The sequence below is a fragment of the Podarcis filfolensis genome (assembly GCF_964270895.1).
Source record: "Podarcis filfolensis genome assembly, chromosome: 3".
In the NCBI taxonomy this organism is placed as follows: Eukaryota; Metazoa; Chordata; class Lepidosauria; order Squamata; family Lacertidae; genus Podarcis; species Podarcis filfolensis.
The window spans coordinates 83521132-83531907 of record NC_139606.1 but is presented as its reverse complement, the minus strand read 5'-3'; positions in this window follow the sequence as shown (position 1 = coordinate 83531907).

Sequence of the window (10776 nt, the reverse complement as noted above, 5' to 3'; positions counted from 1 at the left end):
GGAGGGGTATTAATGGTTCAGCAATTGATTCCCCTCCCCCTTTTTGGAAAAACGACAATTCACTTATTCCATGCAAACAAACCAAAATACTGTGTTTGAAAAAATGATGATATGACTGAACTCTGTTTTGTATGGCTGTGCAAAATATGTGTAACTTAATAGCTAAATGCACATTGTTTAAAATGTACATGGTTATTTGTTTTATTCATATCCTACCTTTTCTCCAGTTAGCTCAAGGTGGCATACATGGTTCTCCCCCTCCTCATATAATCCCCACAACAACCTTTTGAGGTTAGGTTGAGAGTCAGTGGCTCACCCATGGTCACCAAGTGAGCTTCATGGCCAAGTGAGCCCTAGTATCCCAAATCTTAGTCTGACACTTTAACCGCTACACCACACTACAGAAGTTGCTTACCTAATTATTATTTTTATTATTTTATTTTATTTATTACAGTAGTACCTCAGGTTAAGAACTTAATTCGTTCTGGGGGTCCGTTCTTAACCTGAAACTGTTTTTGAGACACCACTTTAGCTAATGGGGCCTCCTGCTGCCACTGTGCCGCCGCCATGCGATTTCTGTTCTCATCCTGAAGCAAAGTTCTTAACCCGAGGTACTATTTCTGGGTTAGCGGAGTCTGTAACCTGAAGCATCTGTAACCCGAGTTACCACTGTATTTATTAAATTAGTTGCTTTATCTTGCCTAAAGCAACCCAAAGCAACTTACAACCAACAAACCTACCAACAGACAAACCCAAGAAGAAAGAGAAATACGTTAAAAACAACTCACCCACTTCTAAAAGACCACAGATAGTTAAAGACCCAAGACCTGGTTATAGAGGAAAGCTTTTGCCTAGTGCCTAAAGATATATAATGATGACACCAGGCAAGTCTCCCTAGGGAGAGCATTCTACAAGTAGGGAGCTACTGCAAAAAAAGACCCATTCTAATGTTGCCATCCTCCACACCTCTTGTGGTGAGGGCACAGGAAGAAGGGCTTCACATGGATGAGCAGAGGGTCCGAGTTGGTTCATATGGGGAGAGGTTATTCTTGAGGGGTTGTGGTCCTGGGCTGTTTTAATGTTTTATTGGTCAAATCCAGTACCTTGAATTGGGCCCAGAAACTGGTTGAAAGCCAATGCAGTGGGACCAGACTTCCCTTATTTTAAAAAAGATTATTTATTTGTATTTTTATTTATTAGCTTTACTTTTCTGATTTCATTGAAAAGGCTGGCAGACCTTTATTTCCATGTAGCTGAATTCTACAGAAGCACACAGAGAAGACACAGAGGCACAGAGCTGGAAGGGATCTCGAGGGCCAGTGAAATGAAGCTACTGAGAGAGGCATGAGCAGTGCAGGGTTCATGTTGAAGTTTATCCAAGAGACTCACCCCAGGAAATGGCTTTGTAAAACTCAGCCATGTGTTGCTTTCCTACGCCCTCTGTCTTGCCACAGAACCTTTGGTGTGTCAGCCTCTGAGGGTGCCAGTTAGAATAAATGGTGACTGTAAATTTTATTGCATGAACACCTATCCAGTTTGAACTGGCCTAGGACCCCAGATTATATGAGCAAGGTCAACTAATCAATCTCAGGTGTTAATGAATTTTCCACTGTTGAGCACAAACCGGATTCAAAGCAGATGTCAGAGTTGAAAGCTCATTATTCCATAACTGATTTTACAAGCTACTCAGTCTCCACTTCCCACCCATCGTGGCTGAGCTTTCTTTTTTCAAAAAACAACAAAATCTGTTGCTTAATACAAATTCTTCTACGTTCAATAAAGCTTGGTGGTAAGTGTTCTCTGCTGGCTTTGTCCTGACCCCCAATTACCAAACACTGATAAAAATCAGAAAGTAAGTGGCTGGTATTATTTAACAAACGGAAGGTCAGAAGCACTGTCTTTCATCAAGGTCAGAGGTTACCATCACTGTCATTAAACAATATGAAAGTGATCTCTCCTGTGGGATTGCTAGATCTTTCCCAGGATTAGACTCCAGTATCTCAAGAAACATGGTCTTGGAGAAACTTATTGCCTCCCTGATTTGGTCCTTGTTGCTGCTTCTCTTATCTCGTCTGTTTTTACACTTTGGCTCTCAGTATGCTGAGAAAGATATGAATGAGCTGTAGGACCATGGCAAATTGTAATGGGACATTCAGGTCCACTTCCCATCATAAGAGTACTATGGAAAGCCTGCCCATGATTAGCAACCATGCTTTATTCATGCTGTGTGCTTAGCCCAGTATCTAGTTGTTCTGTGTTAACTGCTTTGAGAGTACTTTTGTTGAAAGATGGTCTAGAAATATTATGAATTACCGTAATGAGAAACTGGACCAAATCAAGGATTCATCTGGTAAGCTGTGAACATGAGAAGCAAAGAGCCATAAATGTTTGGGCGGGGGGGGGGAGAGAAATGAGCATAGAAAACAATATTCAGATGTGACGTGGGCTTGGTTTATATCATGGTTTGTCTGTATAAAATGGTTTTATGGGACAGCTAGCTTACGTATGCTAATAGTATTGTCTCTTTTAAGATGTCACACTGATAATCATCTGAACAATGATTGGGAGCACATCACAAAATATCATGTCTCATTCCTCTCCTCTGCTTTTGCCTGCTGATTCTCCTGTTCTTTTCATGGTTTGACCATAATTTGCCATGACATCCAAATCAGGCAAACTGATCGAGCTAACTAGACTGCCTCCAAATAGGTTTGTTGAAACAGGTTTGTAATCTATTGTTTGGAGACAATCCCAGTAGCACTAACTATAGTTTATCCAATTCACATGTCAGAAAACCAAGAAAGGTAGAGAGGAATATGGGTGTAAGAGAACAGGAGAGTGCAGTACATTCCAGATTTTACAAAAATGTGAAAGATCACATCTACATTTTATGCATTACATTTATACAGTTATATCCCATCTTTCCTTTACAGTGGATCTGAAGGAGACATACACGGAGCTCTCAAGCTATCTCATAGCCAATCATTGACCAGCTCCAGACTTGAGCAGCTTCAGCAAAGTTGCTGCATTACATGTCTTCCCACCATGCCTTGGAATAAATATATTGTTATGTACTGAGTTGAATAGGATCCAAACTGCAGCAGTCTGATTGGTCCTAGAACAACCCCGCAGTACGACCGGTCAGGCTCAAGGCCCGCCGGGTCCCGTTCGCCCTGAAACCCCGTATAGATGAGGAATTGGACCGGCTCGTGGAGCAAGGAGTACTATAGACAACGGGACTGCATTTACGTCAGGAGAATTCCAAACCTTCACAGCGCAGAACGCCATCCATCACATCCGTTCGGCGCCATTCCACCCTGCCACCAATGGCCAAGCAGAACGCATGGTGCGGACCACCAAGGACACCCTTCGCCGCATGACGCAAGGGGATTGGGAGTACCGCCTTGCCACATTCCTTCTAGCACAGCACAGCACCCCCAGCTCAACGACTGGCTGGAGCCCCGCTGAACTACTAATGGGTCGGCGCCTTGCAATCAGATTGGACTGCCTTCACCCCGATAGAGCTCAGGATGAGGTAGTGGTGGGGGAAGGCAGGAACCCCCGGACCTTCGAGGCCCAGGACCCAGTGTACGCAAAGAATTTTGGGGCAGGCCCTGCATGGGCACCCGCCACAGTCACCAGGGTCACTGGCCCCGTGTCGTACGAGGTGCTAACAGATGGGGGGCAATGCTGGCGCCGCCACTGTGACCAGATACGGCGACGATTCCCGGGAGAAAACCAGGAGGAGGAGGACAGGTCAGAGGAGTCCCAAGGGAACAGTGGGGCAGTGAGGCCCATAGAGCAGCAGGGGCAAGCAGGAGAGGCAGAATCAGTAAATACAGAGAGGACCCGTGAGGCCGAAAGGACACCGGAACCAGAACCACGACTGAGCGAGCCGGTTGCGCCAGACCAAACAGCCCCATCACAGCCAGCATCCTTGGAACACGAGCCAGAACCTGAACCCCGGACCAGGGAACACCCCAGGCCGCAATGCACACGTAGGCCGCTGGCGTACCTTGAGGACTATGAATGCGACCTCCCGGGCAGGACTGGAACTTAGAGGGAAGGGGTGTTATGTACTGAGTTGAATAGGATCCAAACTGCAGCAGTCTGATTGGTCCTAGAACAATAGGATCCAAAAGGCAGCAGTCTGATTGGTCCTAGAACAATAAGATTCAGAATGCAGCAGTCTGATTGGTCCTAGAACAATGCAGCAGTATGATTGGTTGGCAGGAACCACCCAATCATGCTCCAGATAGCAGTGAATCCACAACCTGATTGGCTTACAGTAGAATTCCGGAATTAGCCAATCATGTGCAGCCCATTGTGTAAATAATGTATATAAAGCAGATGCTTTGAGGGGACATTCATTCATTCCTCCTCACCACTATGAGCTGAATAAAGAGCATGAAATCACTTTGCGACTCTGAGTATATTTCACTTATATTGAGCCATTTTGTACAACTTTGCTCATTCTGCGGCATAATTGCTCTTCATTGCAGTGTGTGTATAGAGTTCCTGCTCTAGAATGGGCTGATTTGTTCAGCAGGAACTTGTTACTAAATACAAAGTCAAGGAAAAAGATGCCACAGAATATGAGAAGAAAAGCTTCTTGGAGATACTTGCCATTTCCCTTCCCTCAGTACTGAAGGAGTGTGTTTCAAGCATATACTTATGTTTTTTATTTGTAGCACTTTGTTCTTTGGCTATCTGACAATGTGCTAGGAACACACTGTTTGTTTTATTACCAAGAAACTCTAAGATTTACTTCAAAGAGGAGGAACCAAGCACATTCTCTAGGAATACACTCTCGCTGTACAGTTGCTAGTGTACAGTATAAAACAGAGCTCAGCCCACGGGGGAACTGAGCTTTTCCTCCCCACTGCTACACCCATGCCCTCCCCAACCCTAAAGCTTTTCCTCAATAACACCTCCTACCTCACCCCATAAACCACTGGGGACTTTTCTCACACCTCTTAGTAATGAATTTGAAAAGGGAGTACAATAAAAAAAATTAATGTGCATAGCTCTGTATAAAACAAACACAAAATGTTTTGCAGACTAACTCAATCCAAACATTTGTTACCAAGGGACAGAGGGCATCTTTTATCCATGTTCATTTCTTCTCATTTATTTGCTCTCTGGTCTTCCCAGTATACCTCTGGCTTCTCTGTGTTATTCCAGGTTTCTACCTCACTTTTTTCAGACTCTATAATCAGGCTTCCCATCCGTACGTCACCATTTTGCATCATGGCTTGATTATGATAACTGCTTTCCTTTTCAAATAAAGGGGCATTGTGCTCCAAATACATGAGTACAATCCCTAAAAGTACTCAATCCCCTCATGATGGTTCTACCGATTTCATTCAGTTTAAGCTACTAATTAGACTCCTAATTATTTTTCATTACATTTTAAAGGGACATTTAAGCCCTTAGATTTTCCATGCTGTTTAAAAGTCTTTTCTTTTATATCAGTTTACTTGAAGTCAGTGCTTCACTTATTTTTTTTCATTTCACTTGTGATACCATTCAGAGTTACATCTTTCAGTGCTAAGCTATGCCAACCTTTTCTGGTAAGAAAGAAAAAGTCAGACATAAGTCTCACGCTTCCAAACGTGTATTTAATTAATTCAAATAGTGTTGATTATGTGTTGGAAGCCACCCAGAGTGGCTGAGGCAAGTAGTAGTAGTAGAAATAGTAGTAGTAGTAGTGAGTGTGAAGTAAGGAATGACATCACATCCACACCGTACATTTAAAGCATATAGCTTTCCCCCCAAATCCTGGAAGCTGTAGTTTCCTCCTCACAGAGCTACAATTCCAAGCACTCTTAACAAACTACAGTTCACATGTTCTCTGGGGAAAGCTATGTGCTTTAAATGAATGGGAATGAACTGGATACCCACATGGTCATAAAGTTAATAATACCAAAAAGTGCCCTCGGTAAAATAAATAAAGGAAGGAAGGAAGGAAGGAAGGAAGGAAGGAAGGAAGGAAGGAAGGAAATAGAGATTGCACCTAAAGCCAAAATTATGTATACTCAAAATACATTGGGTTCAGTGGCAGGTGGGATTGCCAAAGTCTTTTTTCCACAGATGCCTGCCCCCTTTTTAAAAAATTTGCCAAGCTCATAAAGCTGAATGTGCACAATTTAAATGTGTGTAAATTGTGGGCTTGTTGTACACACACAAACAACACACGCACACAGTGAACAAACCCCCAGGAAGCACATATTGCCATGTTTCTTCAGTTTCCATGAAAAGACAAGGTGGGTAATTCTACATGCGCCAGTGCCCTGGATGCATTCAACATCTGGAACCCCTGTAGTAGCATTTCAGCAAACAAACCCCAACAGGCCAGTGGGTCATGATCAGAACATCTGTGCTGAGGAGTTGTATAGCATGTTTTCACTGCCTTCTTTTGGCATGATATAGGAAGGCAGTGTGCCCAGAGAGTGTGATTATCATGCCCAGGTCCAGGAGAAGACAGGCAATAGGCGCCAAAGAACTGCCTTAATTAAAGTATGTGGTTACATGTAGTTTTCTCATTCTTTTTACTTTATTCAGCTCTTTCCAGGGAACTTTATTCCCAAATCATCTGTTGCCACTAAGGAAAATATAAAGTTACTGTGCAAAAAATGCTGGTATGCTGCTCACAATGTCCTGAAATGAATGCAGGGGTTGACAGAATGCAGGGCTGCCAACTCGAATAAAATACTGGGGGGGGGGGGGCAGGTAAGTGCCATCACGTGAAATCGATCACATGACACAGCGCATGCACACCATTTGAATGGCAATGCCCGTCAACTTGGGGGGGGGCTCAAATATTTTATTGGCCCCTAGGAGTTGTTTCCTATGGCAACCAACCTGCATTCAGTCAGTAGTGACTGGCCAGATCCATTTGGTTGTGGTCTGCCTTGTGGCAGTTCAGCTGGACAGTGCTTTCAGAAGATGGTACTGAGGAGTTTTTGCTCAAACTAATAGCATAAGTTTCTATTTTATCTCTGTGATGTTCAGCATCTACATGAAATTGCTGAGCAAAGTCCTAGAGGGGTTTGGATTTGGACTTGGTATCCCGCTTTATCACTACCCTAAGGAGTCTCAAAGCGGCTAACAAACACTCTGTGAGGTGAGTGGGGCTGAGAGACTTCAAAGAAGTGTGACTGGCCCAAGGTCACCCAGCAGCTGCATGTGGAGGAGCAGGGAATCGAACCCAGTTCACCAGGTTACGAGTCCACTGCTCTTAACCACTACACCACACTGGCTCTCTGGCTAAAGGGGTTTGGTCTGTGTTGTCATCAATATGCAGATGACACACAACTTTATTTCTCCTCACCGGAGCCTGGTGAGGGTTTGAAGATGCTGGACTAGTGCCTGGCCACAGCAATGGACGCCTTCCTCAAAAAAATATGGCATCCCTGTCACAGAAGCACAGCTTTGATGGGAGACACGTCCTGTCTTCCATCAAATGAGCAACAATTGCACATTTATTGCACAAAAGGTATTTAGAAAGGCCTATAGAATAAAATGGGTGATGAGGAAGGGGTATTCCTTCTGGTTTCCAAGATGTAGGAAAGAGAGCATTGGCTTCAGAGAAAGCTTTGTCCTGTTCCTGAAATCCAATCCACACTCGCCCTTCCCCAATCTTGTGGTTCAATCTTGTGATCACATCAGAAGAAACTTGAGCCTCCTGGATGGCAGAGAGTTGTAGAGACTAGGATTAAACGATTTAATTTGTTAATACCTTTCCCCAGTACTGGCACCCAAAATTCTTCAGTACCTTTTATGTACAGACTGGGTATGCACTTTCAAAAACAAAGGACCTGAACATATTATTGCTTATATATCAGACCAACCTTGTGCCTTTTTACTCAGAAGTAAGTCCCACTAAATTGAATGGCACTTTCTCCATAGCAGGGACATTTAAAACAACAGCCTTAGAAAGCACATAACGCTGCTTCATTTTAGGGTGCTAAATTCAGCTTTAGAAGCAGTTTCTCTTATGTTAATGGCATAGCACTCTTGATTTTATGTGCCGCATCTGTGTCCCATCCTTCCCAAAAGAGGTCAGAGCAGCATTGCTTTATCAGAGTGTCATTAGACTGAGAGGCAATCTTGCCCACATGAACCTCAAATGTTTGTTCACTTTATTGGAAGTGAGTCCCATTGAATTCAGTAGGATTTCCTTCCAAGTAAACATGCATGAAATCGAGCTGTACACTCATATAAACATACATCTAATTCAGAACAGGAACTGTCTCTTTTAATTGCAGATATGAGCTCCTTAAGGGGGTCGCATGAGAAATATTTGAAATAGTTAATGGACTTATACCCCCAGCTTAGCAACAGCAAAACACAGTAGAGCATATGTAGCTTACAGTATATTAAAGAGTGAAGTAAAAAATCTACCCTGTTGTGTTTTATATTGTGTTGGGGAAAAGTTTTTGCTGAATGTTTTTTTTCATTGGCTATATTTTTGTTTCTCTCTTGATTCAAAAGATGGCACCAGTAGGGATGTGCGGTGGAAAATTGGTTCATTTAATGTGAACCTACTTAATTCATACTTTCTGAACGGATACACAAACCAAAGCACACTTGTTCTTTAAAATTCAAACTTCTCTGACTATTGTGATTCTTTTCTCCAGCCAAAAAAATGCCTACCATAAAAGTGTATATTAGGGGGAACTGTGCATTAACATGCTTATATTTGTGAAATGATATACTATAATTTCCCTATATATAATAGGGAAATTGCTTGCAAAAATGCATATATTTTGTGAAATGCACATGAAATTCTGTAAGAATTTTAATGCAGATCTTTTTTAAAAAAATGCAAACTGATTTGTAAAGGTGTAGAATGGGACTCAGCTATACAGCTGCAAATACACCTTGGAAGTCAAACAGCTTAGTTCCTGAATATTTTGGCTCCCTAAAATCGCAAACCCGGAAGTGACTGTTTCGGTTTGCAAACTAATTTTGGAAGCCAAACTACTAATGGGGCTTCCATGGGTTCTGATTGGCTGCAGGACCTTCCTGCAGCCAATCAAAAACCGCGCTTTGGTTTCCAACGTTTTGGAAGTCGAACGGACTTCCAGAACGGATTCCGTTCAACTTCCAAGGTACAACTGTAAAATGTTTTAAGTATGTTTTAAGTGCAATATACAATGTGACACTAGGTGGGTGATGGTGAGCCTTATGGAAAATTCAATGTATATTTTAAAACACTTTCTTAAAAAGCATTTTCAAAAAAGTTTTTATATGTGTGTAGATTCCACCTACGAAATGAGAACTGTCCATCCCTTGCCACTAGCAATGGAAAGAGAACTAGTAATTGAGAGTGAACACATCCATTTTTATATTAATGGGTGTCAGAACAGTGCCTGCCTTTTAAATAAACTACCTGTACAGTGGTACCTCGGGTTACATACGCTTCAGGTTACAGACTCTGCTAACCCAGAAATATTACCTCGGGTTAAGAACTTTGCTTCAGGATAAGAACAGAAATCGTGCTCCAGCGGCGCGGCGGCAGCAGGAGGCCCCATTAGCTAAAGTGGTGCTTCAGGTTAAAAACAGTTTCAGGTTAAGAACAGACCTCCAGAACGAATTAAGTTCTTAACCCGAGGTACCACTGTAATGCATTCAACTGTATTTTGTCTTTGCACTTCCTACCTGACTGATTTTTGTTAGCTCAAATGACCTAATTATACAGTACACTTCCTATGGTCTCTCCCCCCCCCCCCCCGATTTGTGCCTTCCTACCCTCTAGTATAACAGTGTAAAAGAAAGGAAGACCTTAGTGGGTTTTTATTTAAAAAAAAAAACACACAACAATAACAAACCATTGTATACGCCAGCTGACCACCCACATTGACCAACTTTGTTAATGCCATTCCATCATTTTATTTGACTTCTAAAGTAGATGGGCAAGCATTGCACCTGAAAAACTCACCGTGTGGAGAAAAGCTCCCTGGAGAGTGATTTACAGCAGCTTCCATGTGATGATTGTTTTATGTGTGCAGGGCCTTGGCAAATAGAAAATGTTCATCAAAAACAAATGATCATGGTGAGCAGGATTGAGACTCCCTTATCTGGAGTGTTCTGCTAAGCAGAGTGCAGCAGTTTGCTGTCCAAACGCAGCTGACAGTTACAAAAACAGGCACAAGATGTTTCCTAGGCAAACACAATCTGTTTTAATATACTTTAATGGGTATTATATGGCCTTTTTATTTCTATTACATTTTGATGGAGTGCAAGGGCAAATGAAATCACGTTCTCAAAAAGCAGAACAAGCTTTGAATACGTTAAGTGGCATAGTATTATGTGGTTTGGAGAGAAAGAAAACCCTTCTCACATGTGAAGCTATTCATGCATGGGGGGGGACTTTACTGGGTCCTCAGAGCATTCTAGGGCCCAGGAAATGTGGTTCATAGGTGCAGCATGTAAAGATTGCCTTCTGCTGTGCAACTTTGCACCAGCGAGTAAGCAGTGGCAGCTTCTGAGGGGGGCGAGAGGATGGAATGGAGGAGCAGGGCAGTAGGGGAACAGTGTATTTCATAGGTGGGAGCAAGATATCCCTGAAAGAGCAACTACAGTATATGTCATGGTAGTGCCCCCATCCTAAACAAATTCTATCTGAGGTAACTCTTAAATACTTTGAAGGTGTTAACTTTCAAGTTTGTATGCTTAGGACTGCAGACTTGTTTTAATTCCCAGTTTATCATTGTTATAATTTGTATATGAAAATGCCAGCTATCACAGGGGTCAAGCATTGAGAGGAAG